The 22,462-nt window shown below is 29.2% G+C and overlaps 1 protein-coding gene across 4 annotated transcripts in view; it reads right to left on the minus strand.

Annotated features, from left to right (window-relative positions):
• The window catches only part of LOC119607810 (myb-like protein D), a 95,103-nt gene that overhangs the window by 68,511 nt on the left and 4,130 nt on the right, over positions 1-22,462 (minus strand). The window contains exon 1 of one of the 4 annotated variants that reach the window (XM_037961916.1): positions 21,867-21,885. The exons of the other annotated variants lie outside the window; for them this stretch is intronic. The gene's annotated coding sequence lies outside the window, so the exon portion shown is untranslated. Of the gene's footprint in view, positions 1-21,866; positions 21,886-22,462 lie in introns of those variants that run through there. 4 annotated transcript variants of the gene reach the window in all.

The raw sequence follows: 22,462 nt of genomic DNA on the forward strand, positions 1-22,462 counted from the left end.
CACTAAAGTGGTGTAGGGTATAAGAAGTATGTGAAATACTTTGTCGTTTACAATACGAAAATTTACAACTTTTCTTTTTTTAGGTTTAATTAAAATGAAATGTCAAAGAATATAAATTAAAAGTGTCACAAAAAATTATAAATATTTAGTTTAAGTGATAAGAAAATCTATAAAGTGCTAATATCCTCGAAATTTCGCAAAGAAAATGTGAGTGAGGTATTTAAGTTCGGCATAGCCGAAACTTAAATACCCTCCACCAGCAAGCTACTTTTTATTAAAACCCATTCAGCTATCTAATTTTTAGATAACTTGGCAACATTTTTGTTTCCGTATTAAGAGTACTAACATTTATGCATATGTCGAACTAATTTTTATAAGTCCAGAAAAATTTATATTAATAGGCCAGTTCGAAAACATGTTAATATAATGATTTATCTATACACAGAACATACTCATGTCGAATTTTATCCATATATAATCATTTAAAACAAATAAGGTGGTATTACGTGCTTTACTAGGAGCCAATAGAACTTATGGGCCGTTCCGGAAAAAAATTCCGTAGAATAATTTATATAAACAAAATACACATTTATGTCGAATTTTATCTTGATAACTTTGATTGTCAATGTGCATTTAAGTAATTTATAATGATTTATATGCAAACAAAAAAATCAAGTTTAATTTTGATTTATGAAATATGTGCCGTTAAGTGATTTTCGGAAGTGGACTACACTGAAAATAATCCATGCCTAATATACACGAAAAATGTTGTACATTGTACGAAATGCTTCGTGGTTTCGCACCACGAAATTCTTTCGTAATATATGTATACGAAATTATACGAAATATTTTAGTAAAATGCAAAATAATTTTATATAATTTTAGAAAAAAAATTTGTTCATTTTACGATTTTTTTTAAGACATAAATATTTTAGTTCTTTTAAAATAATAATTGTAAATTTAGAAAAAGATTGCGAATAAAAAAAACAAATTTTTTATGTTTTTTAAAAAACATAAAAAATTAAAAATTACGTTTAATTTAACTCCCTTAAAATTACGAAAATAAAAAAAAATCGTAACAAAATAATTTTTTTGTGAAATCAAAAATAATTCTTGTATATTACTAAATAATCTTGTTACGAAAAAAATTCGTTACTTTCGTTAAATATTACATGCCTTAACGAAATTATTTTTGTAAAAGAATACAAAGTTTCTTAATATATACGAAAAAAGATATTTCGACAGGTTTTCGTACTTTCGTAAAATTAGAAAAGGGGTTGATTAAACAGTATTTCGTATTATACACGAAATTTTCGTATATATTACGAAAAAAGTAGTTACGAAATTTTTTTTTTCGTAAAGTTAAGCATGGATTATTTTCAGTGTATATGACCAATTACGGGCCTATCCGTATAATGATTCATATGTACACAAAATATATTTGTGTCGAATTTTATTAAGATATATTTATTTGATAACTAGCTACGCGTACCCGGCGTTGCCCGGGTTTTTTCTGTCTGTAATGACTATACTTTTTTTAATAGATGCCAAAATTTAGCTTATAACCATAAAATAGTTATTATATTTTTCTGCATTTTGTTTAATACTTAAAGTCAGTTTATGAACAAAAATGTCCCTTAAAAATTTACAAATTGAAAATGAGCTTTAATTAGGAAATTTTGACTAATTTGTAGAAACATTTAGGAAAGATTTTTTGAGAAATTATACTGAAATCAGCATTCTCAATCACTGGTAGGGAACTAAGGACATTTTCAAATTAGTTGTTTTATTTTTCACATGTGCAGTTGATTTAAAGAAATGTTCAGTTTAAATTCGGTCACACTGTACTTTGAATTGCAGAGCCCCTGTTGTATAGAGACAAAAGGCTTCGGGGCATTTTATTAACTACAAAAATACGTACCATTAACCGTTCAAAATTTCAAGCGATTTTCTTTCTATTTGAAAAAGTACAGGCAATTGAAAAAACTCTGAAACGATTACGAAACATTCTGCACAAAATTATGAAAAATTTGGAAGATTTCAAATTCCTTTAAAAATAACAAAATTAAGTTTTTATACCCTCCACCACCATCAGTGGTGATAGAGGATATATAAGTTTGTCATTCCGTGTGTAACACCAAGAAATATTCATCTGAGACCCAACAAAGTATATATATTCTGGGTCCTTATGAAGTTCTGAGTTGATTTAGCTTTGTCCGTCTGTCCGTCCGTCCGTTTGTCTGTCTGTGTAAAACACGCTCACGTTAAAACGAAGCAATCGAAATTAACGAAATTCTGCAAAAATATTCACTATCATCCGGTACAATTTGGTATTGAAAATGAGCAGAATCGGTTCACATCGGGAAAAGTTATGAATCAAAATTTAAAACAACCACATTCTGATGTAATTTTCTCGAAAACTATGCAAGATAAATTAATAAAAGTTATCAGACATTCGTTTCTACACAAGATCTTGATTCCTGCTGAAAATTGCTAGAATCGGTCCATAATTTCATATACCTACCATACAAAAGTACATATTCCCGGAAAATGAGTTTTTTGTTAATAACTTCCGTCAGAATGCTGATATCTTCACAAAATTTTACAACTTAAAATCTTATGTCAATATAATTCATTGAAAGAAAAAATTTTCTGGATGGGTCCATAATTGGACATAGCTCCCATACAAGGTCCCCTCCCAAAAATCACTTAAACGCACATAACTCATTACTAAATTATGATATCCATATAAAATTTGGCACAAGTATTGCTCTCGCATACAGAAATATTACTATGAATGTTTTTCCGATCGGTCCATAATTGGTCCCAATTTAGATATCCATATAAAATTTTGTACAAGTATTGCTTATATGCACAGAAATATTACTGTGAAATTTTTTTCCGATCGGTACATCCTTTGTCTTAGCTCCCATGCAATGTTCCCTCCCGAAAATCACTTAAACGCACATAACACATTACAAAATATAGATATCCATACATTTAGCACAAATATTGCTCTTATATACATAAATTACACTATAAAATTGTTTTACGATCGGTCCATATTTGGTCATAGCTCTCATACTAGGTCCCCTCCAGAAAATCACTTAAATGCACAATATTCATTACTAAATAATGATATAGATACAGAATTTTGAAATTTGTCTTTATATACATAATTGGTCAAAGCTCCCATACAAGGTCCTTTTACGAAAATCTCTTAAACGCCCATTACTCATTACCAAATAAAGCCATTCATACAAAATTTGGCAAAATATTAGTTTGGTATACAAAAACTATATTTCAAGATTTTTCACGATCGGTCCATAACATGGGTGCGTTCGGTCCTATGCAAGGTTCCCTTCAGAAAATCACTTGAACACACATTACTTATTATTAAATTACGATATAGATACAAATTTTGACTGAAATATAGCTTTTATGTACAGAAATTTAGCTTAAAAAGTTTTTTACGATCGGTCTATAATTGGTCATATCTCCCATACTAAGTCCTGCCTCTAAAAGCACTTTAACCGTATTTAACAAGTTGCATTATCAATTTGTGTAGAACAAAATTATATATATGTTTTTGAAAATCCTTAAATCTTTCACACACATGCATACATGCACATTATTAAAGCATATTTTAGGGCGCTATAAAAATATAAAAAAAAATGTAATTTTCAATAAATTTTGGAATTGTAATAGATTTAGGCTGTTTAAATCATGGGGTTTTTCTATTTAAGACATGAGAAAACTTATTTCTACAAATATTTGATCAATTAAAAAAGTATTAATATAAAAGTAGCTGGTGGAGGGTATTTAAGATTCGGCTCAGCCGAATATAGCACTCTAACTTGTTCTGTTCTAAAATATATGAAGAATTCTTGAATCTTGACAGAGAAAACAAAACAACTTTTAATTTGACAAACAATTTTGAGTAGTTCAGTAAAGAGTAAAACCACCGTTTTTGTCTCATCATTGTTTCTCAAAAATACATCCATTTAAACAAACGTATGTTTAAACATATTATTTTTATTCGTTAGCTTTTATACATCCACACTAAAGTTTTGACTGAATTTAGACACCACTTATTAAATCCGAAGAAATAAAGGTCAAATATCGTTAGATGTACAAAGCAGATAGCCAAATAATTTTACTTATTAAAATATCCACGTCTTCCTCTAATTAAAATAAATTTCAGGATTTGTAAATGGTAAATGGAAAATGTGTGCTGGAGTTATTCAAAATCATTATTTAATTTGAAAAGCTTGCAATAAATACGGCGCTACATACAGAAAAAGTTGTGCAGAATTTTTGGGGGATAATTTTCTAAAAGTATAAAAAGATATCGAAAGATGAATTCATCCAAATTTTATATGAACAATGATTTATATGCATCGTTTGAGAGGTCTACCTATATAAGATTTGCAAAAGTGCTGTCTTTCGGGACACTCTAATGAGTAGTCAAATACATATCTTCATGGGTTTTTTAGATTTGAGCTGCATTTGAAAAATGGAAACCGAATTTATATCAAGATAATTTTTTGATGGCATATTTACCTGATTATAGATTTTTATTGTTATCTCGATTAACAATAAATTTAAATTTTTTATTTTTGATATAAAACTCGATTTGTATAGAAAATATGAGTGATTACGGATCTTTATTGTTTTCTCAAATTGAGAGTTATTTAAAGTAATTTTTTAAAGAGTTATATAAATAGAAATTTTAAGGGGACATATGAATGATTTTCTAGATAGATTTAGGTGGTAAAAGAAGGAACCACAGCCGATTTCAAATTCGAATTTAAGTGAAAATGTAATATGAATATATTATTTTCCCTATTTTAGCAGCGGTTTTTGTTCAGTAGTTTTTATTCTACATACAAATGTGGCATCGTAGACATTCATTTAAGATCTAATAAAGATTCTGTGTTAAAATAGTTATTTTCTGAGAATATACAGCAGATTACAGGTTTTTAAATAAAAACAGTTTTCCGGTGGAAAACGCTTAAGATGAAAATCGATTTTTGATAATAATTTAAATTGGATACAGATTTTTATTTTACCTAATCGTAAAGTTAGTTAATTATCTACAAACATTTTAGAGTTTTCATATAAAAATAAATTTTTGATTAAAAATTTAATTAAATAATAATTCTCATATACTATGAGAATTATATATAATGTAGCATTATAAATGTAACAAAAAGTAGACGGAAAAAGGTCATTGCATTTCATTAAGATCACAACAGGCCCGAAATTAGTGCTATAGGTGTATTTATTTGGATTTGGTGTATTAAACATTCTCTTCCTCAAATACTGTACGTTTCCAAATTTCTTAAAAATCGGTTCATGTTTTTTTATATTTAGCCTAGAAATTTGGTGTTATAGCAGTTTTTCAAAAAGTGAACATAAAAATGTGCGTATCATCCAATCAATATCATATAGAATTTCTTTTATCACCATCAGTGGTGATAGATGGTATATATAACTTTGTCATTCCGTATGTAACACCAAGAAATATTCATCTGAGACCCAACAAAGTATATATATTCTTGATCCTTATGAATGTTTGTCCGTCCGTCCGTCCGTCTGTCTGCCTGTCTGTGTGTGTAAAACACGCTCATGTTAAAACGAAGCCATAGAAATTCTCGAAATTCACCCAAAACAGTCTTTATTATCCGGTACAGTGTGGTATTGAAAATCAGTAAAATCAGTTTACGACGTAAAAGTTATGAGTAAAAATTTCAGACTACCTCGAAAAATATAAAGTTTTTTCCCAATTCTTAAGTAGTTTTCTCAGAAACTACCAAAGATATTTCGATGAATTTTGTCACACATTATTTGTTTGTGCCAGGGATCATACAAAACCCCCATACAAAGGTGTATGTTCCCGGATATAAGTTTATCGTTAAAAACTCCCTCAAATATATCGGTATCAACACAAAATGTTGTACATACAAATATAATATGAATAGAAATCATAGCTCCCATGTAAGGCCCAATTCCAAAAATCTCCTAAACACACATATTTCATTGACAAATAAAGCTTTTGCGAGCTGAATATGGTTTGTACATACAAATCATTGTACCAAATTTCTTTTCGGATCGGTCCATTATTAGTCATAGCTCCCATATAAGGCCCACTTCCGAAAATCACTTCAACGAACATATTTAATTGTCAAATAAAGGTATCTTGATAAAATTCGACACAAATATGTTTCGTCTATATATGAATCACTCTACGAAATTTTTTTTTCGGATAAGACCATAATTGGTCATAGCTCCCATATAGGGTCCACTTCCGAAAATCATTTAAACGCATATGTTTCATATCGGTATAAAATTCAACTTGAATATGTTTTGTATACGTATAAATCATTCTAACAATTTTCCCCGGATCGGTCCATTATTGGTCATAGCTCCCATATAAGGCTCTCTTTCGAAAATCATTTAAACTCACATATTTCATAGTTAAATAAAGCTATCTTGATAAAATTAGACACAAATATGTTTTGTGTACATACATATGAATTACTCTACGAAATTTTTCTGGAGAGGCCCATAATTGATGGTAGCTCCTATATGAAGTCAAGTTATCTAAAAATCTTAATAAAAAGTAGCTTGTTGGTGGAGGGTATTTAAGATTCGGCATAGCCGAATATAGCACTCTAACTTGAGAACTTCTGAGGTTATACCTTAGTTATGTAGTGAAAAAGTAAAAAAATAGTTTCATATATATTTATTATTATACCCTCCACCACCATCAGTGGTGACAGACGGTATATATAAGTTTGTTGTTCCGTGTGTAACACCAAGAAATATTCATCTAAGACCCAACATGGTATATATATTTTCTGGGTCCTTATCAAATTCTGTGTCGATGTCCGTCTGTCTGTCTGTCTGTCTGTCTGTGTAAAACACTCTCACATTAAAACTAAGCAACGAATATCAACCAAATTCACCCAAAATATTTATTATTATCATAAGCAGTTTGGTATTCGGTTCACAACGTAAAAAGTTATGAGTACCACCTCGAAAAAAATTACGTTTCTTTCAACATTCTTTTGAAGTTTTCTCAGAAACTACCAAAGATATTTCGATAAATTTTGTCACACATTATTTTTTTTAGGCCAGTGATCAATTATGTTCAAGAACTTTACAATCGATCGAATATTTCCCATAGCCCCATACAAAGGTATATATTCCCGGAAATTACTTTATCGTTAATAACTCCCTCAAAAATATCGGTATCAACACAAAATTTTGTACATGCAAATATAATATGAACAGAAATCATACAGTCAACGTAGATCTCAGTCGGTCCACGATTGGTCATAGCTCCCATTTAAGGTCCACTTCCGAAAATCACCTAAACGTACATATTTCATTGATGAATAAAGCTATTGTGATATAATTCGAGTCAAATAAGGCCCACTTCCGAAAATCATTTAAAAGCTCATATTTCATTGCCAAATAAAGCTATCTTGAAAAATTCGACACAAATATGTTTATTCTAAATATGAATCACTCTACGAATTTTTTTCCGGATAAGCCCATAATTGGTCATAGTTCCATTAATTGTCAAATAAAGCTATCGAGATACAATTCGACACAAGTATGTGTTGTATACATACAAATCATTCTACAAATTTTTTTACGGATCGGTCCATTATTCGTCATAGCTCCCATATAGGGTCCACTTCCGAAAATCATTTAAACGCATATGTTTCATATCGGTATAAAATTCAATTTGAATAATTTTTGTATACGTATAAATCATTCTAACAATTTTTCCCCGGATCGGTCCATTATTGGTCATAGCTCCCATATAAGGCTCTCTTCCGAAAATCATTTAAACTCACATATTTCGTTGTTAAATAAAGCTATCTTGATAAAATTAGACACAAATATGTTTTGTGTACATACAAAGTCAAGTTATCTAAAAATTTGATGTTAAATGGTTTTTAATAAAAAGTAGCTTGCTGGTGGAGGGTATTTAGGATTCGGCATAGCCGAATATAGCACTCTAACTTGATAACTTCTGAGGTTAGACCTAATAAACGCCAAATTTTATGTAAAGAAGTTTATTAGTTATGTAGTGAAAAAGTAAAAAAAGAGTTTCATATATATTTATTATTATATATTATAGGTTTTGAAGATGTAATGTGTCGTACTGTTCATTCCACAGCATTCATTATAACAGATTTCATGAAAATCGGATCAGTAGTTTTTTGTATGCCTGAACGTAAATTTGGTTTAATGATTGTTTTACAAAAAGTTGGTGTAAAAAGGGGCGTGGCGACCGATCCTGAGATAAGACCTATCGGTTCAGTAGTTTTCTGTAAGTCTCGAATTAAAATTTCGTATAACAATTACATATATAGAAAAAAGTGAGCATAAGAAGAATCGTGAGGTCAAATAATTTTTTTATTTAGCCTATTGTTCTACTTTAGAATTGAACTATTAGTGTTCTAAATTTCATGTAAATCGGTTCAGTAGTTTGTCCGTGAAAGCGTAACAAACAGACTTTCTCTTTCATATAATTATAGGATAAGATATAGGTAAGGCATCGGCTCAAGTTCTTATATGCAAAATTTCAGTTTAATCGGTTTATTAGTTTTTCCATATTGTGATTGCCAAATTGTTGTAATAATAATTTCACAAAAAGTGGGCGTAAAAAGGGGCGTGGCATCCGATCAAGATCTCATATAGCCTATTGTTCCTTTTGGGGTTAGACCTATTAGCGGTCCAAATTTCATGTAAATCGGTTCAGTAGTTTAGTGAAAGCGTAACAAACAAACAGTCCGTTTTAAGTATTCTCCCGTGAGAGTAAACTAAAAAATCTACTAATTTTTCCTAACATCTTCATGTTTCAAAAAATGCTGAAAGTCTCCTTATGAAGAAACTCCTTATAAAGCTATAAAATAAATTTCTTTAAATTTGAACAATATTTATAAAAGGTACCAGCACAGTACCAAATATACTACCCATATTCTCTTTCTCCATTGAATTATTCAAATTTATGTATTTTGTTTAATATATTTTGTATCATTTCAGAAATGTTGTAGAACATTTATTAAGAAAATCACGTCAGAGAGTAACCTTTCCCTCTTTAATAATTTTTTGGAAAAACATTTTTGAAAAACACATTTGTTGACCGATTACGGAAAAATATTAATAAAAAAATATATATTTCTCAAATTTCATAAAAGTACAAAAAATGTAGCAAAGGAACACATAATTAGCCGTTTTTCCCTATAGGGGTGGACTTTCGAATACACATATCTCTGAAACTAAAAACTCATCGTCTAAAATATTTTTAGAAGTAAAAATGTTTCCTGTTTTTTTGGACTTTTCTCCGGAACTTTGCTACATAATAATAATATTTCAGACACTTTAAAAGCTTAATCAAAAATGTTTTTGCTTGAGTATGGAAAATAATTAGTATTTACTCCCAAAAGTACGAATTTTGTCCCTTTTTCATCCACATACCCCTTATTGTCCCTTCTTATCCAAGTTTTGGAAAACAATATAGCCTATCACACCATACACCTATATATATAACTATGTTTCAAATTTAACGAAAATCGTTCCAGCCGTTAAAGTGTAATTAAAAACATTATGGGCATGCAGCAGGTCGCAATTTGCAAGATGATTTGATGAAATTTGGCACATACTCTTGCAACGACGAATCCTATTAAAAACGGTTAAAATCGGACCATTATTTCGCATAGCCCCCATACAATCGCATCCGTGAATATGTCTTTTGAGCTCATAAATATGTTAAATGTTCTTGTATCAACAAAACTATGTTTTATATAAGTTTTAATGACACTGCTGATTTTCGTAACGATCGGCCCTCATTTGATCACATCTCTCATATAAAGTCCCCATCATAAAAGGACTTGATGGTTCAAATTCACTTATAAACACTAATATTACGGCGATATTCTACATACATAACTTTAATGTAGACGTAAATCCCTTTATAGGATAGGCCCATATTAACCCACCTACCCCCATATAACCCTCTTTTAGAAAATCCTTTTTTGTCAATAAATTTTTACAATATTTTTGAATTAAGGTAAACATTAATTTAAATGCTTTATTATTAAAAAATAATCAACATTTGTAACATAATCACTGGTGCAGGGCATCATATGTTCGGCCATGCCCAACTATAAATTTTTATATGTTTATTTATTTGTTTTATTTATTCATTGTAGTAGTTTGAATTGTCTGCATTTATTGAGTCCCTTTACGCAGCAAATACAGATTTCCATTTTTTCCCGTTTTTCCCCCTAAGGCTGGGATTTCTAAATATATGTACATATGTCTGAGACTATCAAAATCATTGTTTATAATATTTTGGCTTTAGAATAGAAAAAAACCGTTCTTAAAGCACAAAAGTTCTAATTTTGTCAGTTTTTCGCCATTTGGCCTATTTTTTTGTCCCCGTCCGGTCCAATTTTCGCAACGGCACTTTGCTAATATATATTTCTAACAAATTAAGTAGTTTAATCGAAAATGCTTTTGCTTAAGGATAGACAAAATCAGTATTTACTATCAAAAGTACTCATTTAGCCCGTTTTTCACACATTTGATCCCCCTTATGCCACCACCTAGAAAAAGTATAGCCTATAACACCCTCCAAGTATAGATCTAACTATGTTCCAACTTTGAAGCAAATCGGTCGAGCCGTTTAGGCGTGATTGACGAACAAACAAACAAACGAACAGACTTACAAAGAGATTTATAATATATATCAGGATAGGATTAAATATGTGCGTTTAAGTGATTTTTTGAAGTGGACCTTCTATAGGAGCTTTTACCAAATAAAAAATTTGGTGGAATGATTTATATGCTCACAAAACATATTCAAGTCGTACTTTATTATTGCGTTTAAGTGATTTTCGTAAGTGGACCTTATATGGGAGCCTATCAGGAAAAAATTCATATAAAGACAAAACATATTTGTGTCGAATTTTATCAAGATAACTTTATTTGACAATGAAATATGAGCGTTTAAGTGATTTTCTGAAGTGGGCCTTATATGGGAGCTAAGACCATAATAGGACCGATCCGGAAAAAAAGTGGTAGAATGATTTATATGTACACAAAACATATTTAAGTCGAATTTTATATCTATAGCTTTAGAATTCAATGAAATATATGTGTTTAAGTGATTTTCGGAAGTGGGCTTTATATGGAGCTATGACCAATAATGGACCGATCCGTAAAGAATTTTGTAGGATGATTTATATGTACACAAACCATATTCAAGTCGAATTTTATCCCTATAGCGGAAAAAATTTCGTAGAGTGATTCATATAAAAACAAAACATATTTGTGTCGAATTTTATATCTATAGCTTTAGAATTCAATGAAATATATGTGTTTAGGTGATTTTCGGAAGTGGGCTTTATATGGAGCTATGACCAATAATGGACCGATCCGTGAAGAATTTTGTAGGATGATTTATATGTACACAAACCATATTCAAGTCGAATTTTATCCCTATAGCGGAAAAAATTTCGTAGAGTGATTCATATAAAAACAAAACATATTTGTGTCGAATTTTATATCTATAGCTTTAGAATTCAATGAAATACATGCGTTTAAGTGATTTTCGGAAGTGGGCCTTGTATGGGAGCTATGACCAATTATGAGCCTATCCGGAAAAAATTTCGTAGAGTGATTTATATTTAGGCAAAACATATTTGTGTCGAATTTTATTAAGATAGCTTTATTTGACAATGAATTATGTGCTTTTAAGTGATTTTCGGAAATGGGCCTTATATGGGAGCTATGACCAATAATGGACCCATCCGTCAAAAAATTGGTAGAATGATTTGTATGTACACAAAACATATTCAGCTCGAATTTTATCTCAATAGCTTTATTTATCACTAAAATATGTGCGTTTAGGTGATTTTCGAAAGTGGGCCTTATATGGGAGCTATGACCAATTATGGACCTACTTAGATCTAGGTTGATAGCATGATTTCTGTTCATATTATATTTGCATGAACAACATTTTGTGTTGATATCGATATATTTGAGGGAGTTATTAATGATAAACTAATTTAAACTTTGTATGGGGGCTATGGGAAATTTTGAATCGATTAATTTATATATCAATCGACTTGATATATACCCTTTATCACCACTGATGGTGGTGGAGGGTATAATTAAAGCTAAAAATTATATCAGAAGTAGAATCTATAAAAATATAGAAATTAATGAAATAAAAACAAAGTTTAGATAAACATGACCATGTGTGTTTTATACAGACATATGTATGTAGGTATGTATGTATGTATGTATGTATGTATGTATGTATGTATGTATGTATGTATGTATGTTATGTATGTATGTATGTATGTATGTATGTATGTATGTATGTATGGTATGTATGTATGTATGTATGTATGTATGTATGTATGGTATGTATGTATGTATGTATGTAGGTAGTGTATGTATGTATGTATGTTATGTATGTATGTATGTATGTATGTATGTATGTCTGTATGTATGTCTGTATGTATGTATGTATGTATGTATGTATGTATGTCTGTATGTATGTACTGTATGTATGTATGTATGTATGTATGTATGTATGTAGTATGTTATGTATGTATGTATGTCTGTATGTATGTATGTATGTATGTATGTAGTATGTATGTATGTATGTATGTATGTAATGTATGTATGTATGTATGTATGTATGTATGTATGTATGTATGTATGTAGTATGTATGTTGTATGTATGTATGTATGTATGTATGTATGTATGTATGTATGTATGATGTATGTATGTATGTATGTATGTATGTATGTATGTATGTATGTATGTATGTATGTATGTATGTGTATGTATGAGTATGTAGGTATGTATGTATGTATGTATGTATGTATGTATGTATGATGTATGTATGTATGTATGTATGTATGTATGTAGTAGTATGTATGTATGTATGTATGTATGTATGTATGTATGTATGTATGTATGTATGTATTATGTATGTATGTATGTATGTATGTATGTATGATGTATGTATGTATGTATGTATGTAGTATGTATGTATGTATGTATATAAACAGACAGAGAGACCGACAGACAGACAATTATTCATACATGGTTACGTCTGAAGTCAAACCGGAAAAAAACAAACATGAACTAGATATCATATAAGATAGTGTACGCACACACACATGCATTCTTATGTGGGGATAAACACAATTACTTCATCATTATAGTACATAGTTAATTCGAGCGATTTAAATATTTTGTTTTCCAGCGAATAAATCTTTTCGGCTCGCGAGTTTAAAAATTATGCTCGCGATAAGAGTTCAAAATTTAAAGAACGTTAAATAGAACTCTCTCGTGATTCGAGTCAAAACGATTAATTATTTTTATAATTTTGAAAATTAAAAAAAACGGGATTTTGAAAATTGTCATTCATTAAATCTGGATTATATTATATATAAATACATACATATATCGATATTAATTTGAGCATCTGGGTGATTTTACGAAGATGCTCGTTTATGGAAGAAAAAATTTTATATTTAGAGTTTTTTTATTTTTTATATAAAATATTTTATTGGTGTTACTCATAAGACTCCAACAATAGTTTTTTGTCACAAAAATATTGAAAATTCCGTTAAAATATTCTTAATAAATCTTGATGAATAGATGCCGGAAAGGATATTAATGAGAATGATATATACTCGCATCCATATGTTTGTAATTCTGGAATAAAATGTCAAGATTTTTTTGGAAATTTATCTTTTTTTATTTTTTTTAAACTTTCCAAAAAAATTCCTAAAAATCTGGGAAAAAGTGGGTTAAGAAAGTTCCAAATTTTATATATATTCCCAAATATTTTATGAAGAATAATGCTGAATTAAAACTTCTTTATCTCAAAATTTTGACGGATAGGAAAAAAATAAAAATTTTATTTCGATTAATAAAGGCAAGGTAAACATGACACAAAATCCTAATATGATAAAAAGGTTCTAATGCCAGATTCAAATTTTGGGTAATAATCCTTCCTTCCGACTTTTACAATTTAAATACAGCATCTGAGGAAACATAGTGTATAAGAAAAATTTGATAAAATCGGGCATGGCTGGCTATATGATACCCTACACGAGTGTATGGTCATTTATGCCTATATAAAACTTAGTTGTGCCTAATTTTTGGAGAAATAGTAGTGTATTTGACGTAGTTATGAGTTAAAAACCTCAAATCGGAAGGTCAGGTTTAATGGCGGCTTGGTGAAATAATGGACCGATTGCAACCATTTTTAATAGGCATCGTCCATGCACCGAAAAACATGTATGGTCCAAATTTGATCAAAATATCTTGAACATTGTGACTTGAAGCTTGCGCACGGACGGACGAACATGTCTTACTCGACTCAGAAAGTGATTGAGTCTATCGGTATACTTTAAGGTGGGTGTAGGACCAATATATTGTGCGTTACCAACATCAGCTCAAACGTATAATACCTCCCCACTATAGTGGTGTAAGGTATAAAAATAAAACAAATCAGAATGGGACCACAAATGGAAGTACTTATTTCTTCTGATTGTTAAGTAAGGATAAATTCAATTCTACAGTAGCTCGGGACTTAAAATACTGGTCATAAAAATGGATTGATATTTTTCTTGTAACTCGACACAGCTTTATAAGCGGGATAATCCCGCTTTTATCGGGATGTCTGGTCACGTTAGTTACAACCAAAATAAGGCCCTATCACTATGTGGTAGACAGTAGTGATCTAACAACGACAACATTTTTATAGGTAATTTTGGTGCAAAAACTTTCCGCTGCAAATCGATTTTCTGAAAGCTTTCACAAACATACATACATATATATTACTTGCTCTAATTTGAGAAAAAAACTACCTTTCTCAAAATTTCTGTATGATTATTCAACACGTGTTTTATTATCTTTATAATAAAATTTTCCAAACCATTTGACTTACCATCAATGATATAATAAATCAACAATTGAATGAAAGTGCTACATTTTTTTAGATCACTTGCATGCCCATCCCCTGCCAGCAAATTTGAGTTTTATTTTGGCTTTATGTTTCTCAGTACTAAATAAAACAAGTAAGAAAGTATAGTCGGGCGTGACCGACCATATGATACCCTACACTAGTTATGAATATTAAATGTGATTTATTTTTCATAATAATTCATTGTTCCGATACATTTAAGCAATTTATGGATGAAAAACTAATTTTCTGAAGGAGGGTCAAATGAGGCCCGATCTTTATGAAATTTGGCAAGGTCATCAAGGCTTGTATGAAATTTAGTTTTGCCGCTTTTTATCGATATACAGGTATATTTAACATAATTATGAGCTCAGAAGCCCTTTTCGGGAGGTTCTGATGTATGGGGGCTATGTGAAATAATGGACCGATTTTCAATAGGCTTCGTCATTGGGTCAAAAAAAGCGTGTGTGCCAACGGAAGGACATAGCTTAATCGATTCAGAAAATGATTCTAAGCCGATTGGTATACTTTAAGGTATTTTTGTATGTTACAAACATCAGCACAAACCCAATATACCCTCCCCACTAAAGTGGTGTAGGGTATAAATATTTGCAAAAACAAAATACGTTACTTTATAATTTTTATCCTACTTTTGTTAAATTTTAGTTCGAATTAATATACCAAAAGAAACTATAAATGATAATAATTAGATAGAATAAAAATGTATAAAAAGAACACTTTTTAATACACTAACAAGATAATTCAAAGCAGAATTATTTTTGGTCACAAAATTTAGTAGAAGAAGTGTTTGAACATTTCATTAAATTGATTCTGAGCCGATTGGTATACTTTAAGGTGGGTATAGGACCAATATTATTGTGCGTTACAAACATCAGCACAAATCCAATATACCCTCCCCACTAAAGTGGCGTAGGGCGTATAAAAACATAAGTTTAATATATAATAAACATAAGTGAGAGATTAGTGAAAAGTAAGAGAAAAGAGAAATAAAGGAAATATATTATAAAGTCGCTTTAATGATATAAAAGAGTGTAAAATTATAATAATTTCCAGTTTCCCTATTGTTATGACAAAACTGGAAATTATTATAATTTTAACACTTTCCCAGAATTCATTTTCTGTTACCGTCATAAAATCTACGCCACATAACCACACATAATTATTTCGTAGTAATTGTTTTTTTATTGCCATATTGCTGATTTTCGGCTCGAATTTTACTCGTTTTCCACACGCTCGCAAGCGAATTGAAAAAACAAAAACATGTAAATATCGCTTACGAAGCGAATACAAAAAAAAAACTCGAATTTAAATTTTGCTCTCGTGTTGAAAAACAACTCGCGATTTTGAGTTTTATAACGAGCGAAATAAATAAGATAGAGATCGCGAGCGATATTTTTACCTACCCTGCTAAAAAGATTGATGTGTAAATCTCAGAAATGTTTCACTCAAGGCAGTTTTACAACAACTACAAACGTTTGACATTCACAACTAACAATTATGTTACACTGTTGTCAGATTTTAAAAATTTTGGTGCAAATATTAAACACAAATTGCTCTCAAAATTGATATAAATGCTATTTATACTGACCGAATCTTATAGTCCATTCAGATCGTACGGAATTTATAATACAACGCAAAGCCACAAAAGTATATTAATATACATATATTCTTGGTCCTTATTAAATTCTAAAACGATGTCCGTCCGATGGTCTGTTGAAGACATGATTAGGCCCAGCCAGGGTGAGCCAGTGTGCCACAAATATTTTCTATTGATTCATGTCTCAATATTTCGACCATATTGCTTTGACGTTCTTTCCAATAAAGTCTTAATATACCAAAACAAATGGTGGTTCGGTATACAGCGAATCAACTAAGTTTTTTGCCTACCATTTTTAAAGAGAATTTTGCCCTTTGTTCATAAATAAAATTCGAAAAAAAAGGTAAAAAGTAAATTTATGTCTTCCACTTAAAAATATAAATTGTGTAAAATGGGAAAGCCATGAAAAAATATTAAAATACAAATTTTGGTGCATTTGTTGTTGCATTTTATTATTTCTTTTTGGAAATTACTGTTTTATTTTTAAAAGGACACGTGTTAAGTATTTTTCAACTGCAATTTGCAAAAATTATGACCTAATTGTGTGAAACTGTGAAATTATTTGCGTTAAAAATGTTTAAAGGAAAATTTTTAGAGCAAGTGTTGTAAATCAATGAAATACAATTATGAGATGTTAAAACAATATCATTAAAAAATATTAAATAGAGTAATTGATGAAATGTCCCAAAGAATTATTAGAAAAAATGCACTGAGTGGTCTTTCAAAATCTTTAACTACCAAAGGGATGCGGATTGTATCCAAGGAAAACCATTGAACTCCTCATTTATCTCCTCCAAAGTCCATATACGAACTAGGAAGAACAATATTTTTAAATTTAGACCTCTAAACAGACCTTAGGTTGTTTGGAACCAATATAAAGTGTCTGTTCCTGTACTTTATTTAGATATTTACAAATAAAGGTGGTTATATTCACCTAAGGTCCACAAAACCAATATTTTTTAGCTAATACGTACACTTATATTTATTTAGAACTCAAAAACTATCCAGATCCAAATACACCTACGGTATTTTATTCATAAAATTAAGCATTCAAAATATGAGGTAGAAAATCAAGATTTTAGCATGTAATAGATCTATAGTAGCATACGGTGATGTCCCCATACTTAGAGTGGCTAGGATGGTACTTAGTGTTAGCTTTATTGAATAAGAACCAATATTATACAATTCTAAATAAAATTCACACAGTACTCCCCAAATAGATGGATTTTCCGTAAGTTAGTTTTTGTTTATCAATACAAAATGACCAAAAACCCAGACTATTTTGTTAAAATATATTGTTTTATACCCCACAAAACCTTTTTTCTGGGTCCAAATCATTGATTTTCTAGTATATTATCTTTCCAATACAAAATTACTTATTATTTTCGAAATAAAATCGAAGAAACGATAGATTTCTTTTTAAGTCAAATATTGATAAATTCTTATAGGTATATAGAATAATAAATCGGTTAAGAAATGTCCAAATTTAGTCGTACCACTACTAAAATATCTACAAATTGTTATTTTAATATATAGAAGTAATAAAAATATTAAATTTTATAAAATAATTCAGCAATATTAAAAAAATTAACGAAAAACCTAAAAAGCAAAATACTTAGTTGACCTAAATTCGTTCACATTTTATCAAAAATCTCGTTAATTAATATCACGATTTTACTTTTTATGGTAGAAAATTAAAATATAAGATATTCTTTAAAATATATAACGAGCAAATTTCATAATTTTGGTAAAAATAATTGATAAGATAAAGTTTTTTCTTAAAATTGATAAATTTTTACACAAGCAAATTACTTAATTGATTCACTGTAGATTAAATTATGTACTATACTTCACAGGCCAAAAAATATTATTTTTAATAATTAAAGATACTAGTTATATAAACACTAGAAAACAATTATTATTATTTTTGTTTGAAGACCAAAAAATACTGGAATAATAATTATTAAAATAAAAATTTCAAAATAATTATTAAAAAATGAGAAAAAAATCTAATTTAATAACAAGTAATATTTTTTGACTTGGACAAAAAAAAATATTTTTGATTAAAAAAGCTAAAATTTGATTTAAATTTCTCCAAATTGTGTTAGATTTAAGTAAAAAAATTATAATGAAAAGAAATAATAATTAAAAAAGAATTATACAACTCGCACCATAATTAAAAAAATTCGCAGAAAATAATATTGATGGGTGATAAAACTCATAATCATTAAGACCTTGGTATATTTTAATAAAAAGTATCCTTAATCAAATGTTATATGGAAAATAAATAATTTAATATAAGAATACCCACTAAAGTGGTGTAGGGTATAATTAGTGAACGTTGGAAATAAGTGACGAAAGGATCGATCCATAAAGTCCTAAAAATTTACAACATTTCTAAGGCGTATAGGGCCGCATATCGATATTGCAGATAAACTTCCCACAAAAGGAGTGTATAATAATAATCTTGGCTGCCCCGGTAGGCTAGTTGGTAGTGTGCTAGCCTGTCAGTCTGGGGGTTGTGGGTTCGATTCCCAGCAGAGATCCTGGTCTGCTACACTACAACGGTCGTATGGTTATCGTCACCCTGCTCGGAAATTACGTTAGAATATTATTTGTAATTGTATTGTAATGGAAAAATAAATAATACTCTTATGCCGAAAATAAAGGATCGATCCATAAAGGCCAGCATTTCGAAATTCAATTTATCTTTACAACATTTCTAAAGCAATCTGTATAGGGTCGCATATCGAAATTAACCTCAACTTGACATTTTTCCTAACACAAAGTGAAAATATTTAACATAAAAAAAGATTCTCTTATGTGTTTGTTATAAGATGTGTTTGTATCACTATCCCATTCCTACGTATGTATATAGTTTTAAGCGATAAATCGCTGACTTTTTAGAATAATAGAAAAAACCTGAAAAATTTAGCTAGTTTTTTTAGCTATTTCTTTTCAGAATCATATAATAAATATTATTTTGACGATTTATCGCTAATTTTTTCAAAATGTCTTGAATTTAGCTATTTTCTAGCTATTTTTCAGTACACTTTGGCGATATTTTTGGGAAAAAAGTTGGCAACAGTGCCCGATATTGCGAGAAAGAGAGGACAAGCTCAAATAACTCATTTAATTACGCTGATACAACTATCGAACAATAGGAAAATGGCATTTTTGTACGCAATAAAAACAAACTGCATACTATGTATTTGTATTCCAATTTTCTTCCGAAAAATTGTTTAATGACTTATATACATATGTACATATGTTAGTATTGAGAAAAAACGTACCAAATTTATATTTTATGGAAAAAATTACTTTACGGAATTTGTTTTATTTTGAAAACACACATTTAGAGCATAAGTAATTACTGAATCCAATAACAAATACCTAAGATTTTGAAAAGGATTAAGTTTTTTCATTTCATTAAAACTATCAGAATTCTTTTTCTGTGGATTGTGCGAATGTCGTAGCAATTTATCCATCACACGATAAAATCTGGTACATCAAAATATTTATTTTATTTTTTAAAAATGCTTAAATATATTTATTATTACATACTTTATTAAAGTTTTAAAAATAAATTACATATGTTTCTGAAAATTGTAATTTTAATTTAAAATCTAAAATGCAACAAAACTCAAGTTTGCATGCAAAATTTAAAGACACTGTCGATTGTTCGATAATTAAAATTAAATTAATATTTAGGGTGTAACCAACGTTGGATAGGACGCACCAAGGAAATGATAAATTTTCAGGTGTTACATATTAAATGACAAAAGTTTTATACCCAATCAATAGTTTATATGAAGAAAATGTATTTATACCTAATACACGCACTTGGTTTTTTTCAAATGCTCGAAGCACTAAAGGTGTGTAAGTTTGCATGTCATTTGCTGTTTTAGCCAATAACTGTAAATGGCTGTTTCCGGTAAATAAAAAAGTCATAATGTTATAATATAATAAAACAAATAAATACTAATAAAAAATTCAAAAGAAAATTAATAATATTTAGACTTCACCTTAACGAAATAAAGGAGAAATTTCTATAAAAACCACATAAAAAGTTATTATTCATATACTTTGTACACAACGTTTTCTGTTTAATTAATTATGACAATAAAACAAAATTCAATTCAAGTCATATTAATAAGATCTGGGCCCAAATTATGGCATACGATATCGATGGAAATCTCAATAGAATCTAAATGGAGATTTCGATCGATATCGTATGCCGTAATTTGGGCCCAGTTTCAGACTATGCCTTTTGAGTCAGAGACACCAATCATGCCTTACAAGCTTGTAGGCAAATGGGAGAAAGAAGAAAAGATTGTTGCAAAACAGGCACGAAACGTAGGAAGGGTTTCATCGACATTGCTTTTGTCACACTTTCATAATTTTGGTAGTTAATTAATTTCTATTCTGCTTTCACAGCATAAAGATCGTGTGCGATTACATATGTTAAGCGTTGCCACTATAATAATTAAATTTTTTTTATATTTTATTTTATTGGAAAGTAATTGATTTTTTAATTGATTTATTAAAATGAAATTTTTTTGAATAAAAAATAAATTACTACAAAAAGATCTAAAACTTTCAGCTAATGGTAAACAAAAACATAATTTAAAGCATTTTATTCATGTTTTTTTGTAAGATAATAAAATAACTACTTGAAAAAATTAACACAATATTTAATTTAACAAATATTTAAAAAAATAAAATATTAATTCGTTTATAAAATATTTAAATAAATACATTAAGAATTATAAATATGGTAAAATTGAGAAAAAGACATGTCTGAAAAGTCACAATCTAAAACTGGACAAAGTAATTATTAAAAATTAAAAATTTTTTAACTTGAATAAAATACAGAAGATCAAAAATTTGTTATAAGAACATTTCGAGGAAAGCAGGCAAGGGTAGTACTCCACCGTTGTGCTAATATCAGCTCTAAATTTTATAAGAAAATAATAATTTAAATATTATTTTCTTATGTAAAATTTCGTTTTTATTAGAATAGCGAGAAATTAAAATTATTTTCCCCAGTAATCCCCGATAAGGTACAGGTAAAAATTATTCAATTTGAATCAAATTTTCAGAGTACGAAAAAACCCTTAATGGCCGAGAACATGGTACATGTAAATTAATACAGAGTTTCATGTGTTCTTCTATAGATGTACTCATAATTTGCTTTACAATTATCCAAGTGTATGTAAGTGTCTTACCAATTTCATGTACATTAGGATGTCGCGTGGACCATATTTTTGCAGGAATACCTCTCAAACGATGCATATTAATGTACTGTATACGAGAACAATAAAACAATTTTAAAGTGCATCAGATCTCTACCAGCGATCTTCATATCAGTACAGTATGTTAAAAATGTTTTTGCAATCTTTATGAAATGGCTCTCAAAAATTCCGTAATTATAAGTTTAACACGGGAAAAAGGCTTTAAAAATTTTAAAATTAGGTATGTATATGTATGTATGTATGTATGTATGTATGTATGTATGTATGTATGTATGTATGTATGTATGTATGTATGTATGTATGTATGTATGTATGTATGTATGTATGTATGTATGTATGTATGTATGTATGTATGTATGTATGTATGTATGTATGTATGTATGTATGTATGTATGTATGTATGTATGTATGTATGTATGTATGTATGTATGTATGTATGTATGTATGTATGTATGTATGTGGCAGAGTTTAAACCTTTATTTTAAATTCGACAGATAGAACTTTCAAATGGCATAACAGACTTTTAAAACTATAATAAATATACACTGGTGGCCAAAACTAACGCAACT

This window comes from Lucilia sericata, unplaced genomic scaffold, assembly GCF_015586225.1.
Source record: "Lucilia sericata isolate MDLA Ls3-8-SP2 unplaced genomic scaffold, ASM1558622v1 Contig000752F_arrow, whole genome shotgun sequence".
NCBI classification, from domain to species: Eukaryota; Metazoa; Arthropoda; class Insecta; order Diptera; family Calliphoridae; genus Lucilia; species Lucilia sericata.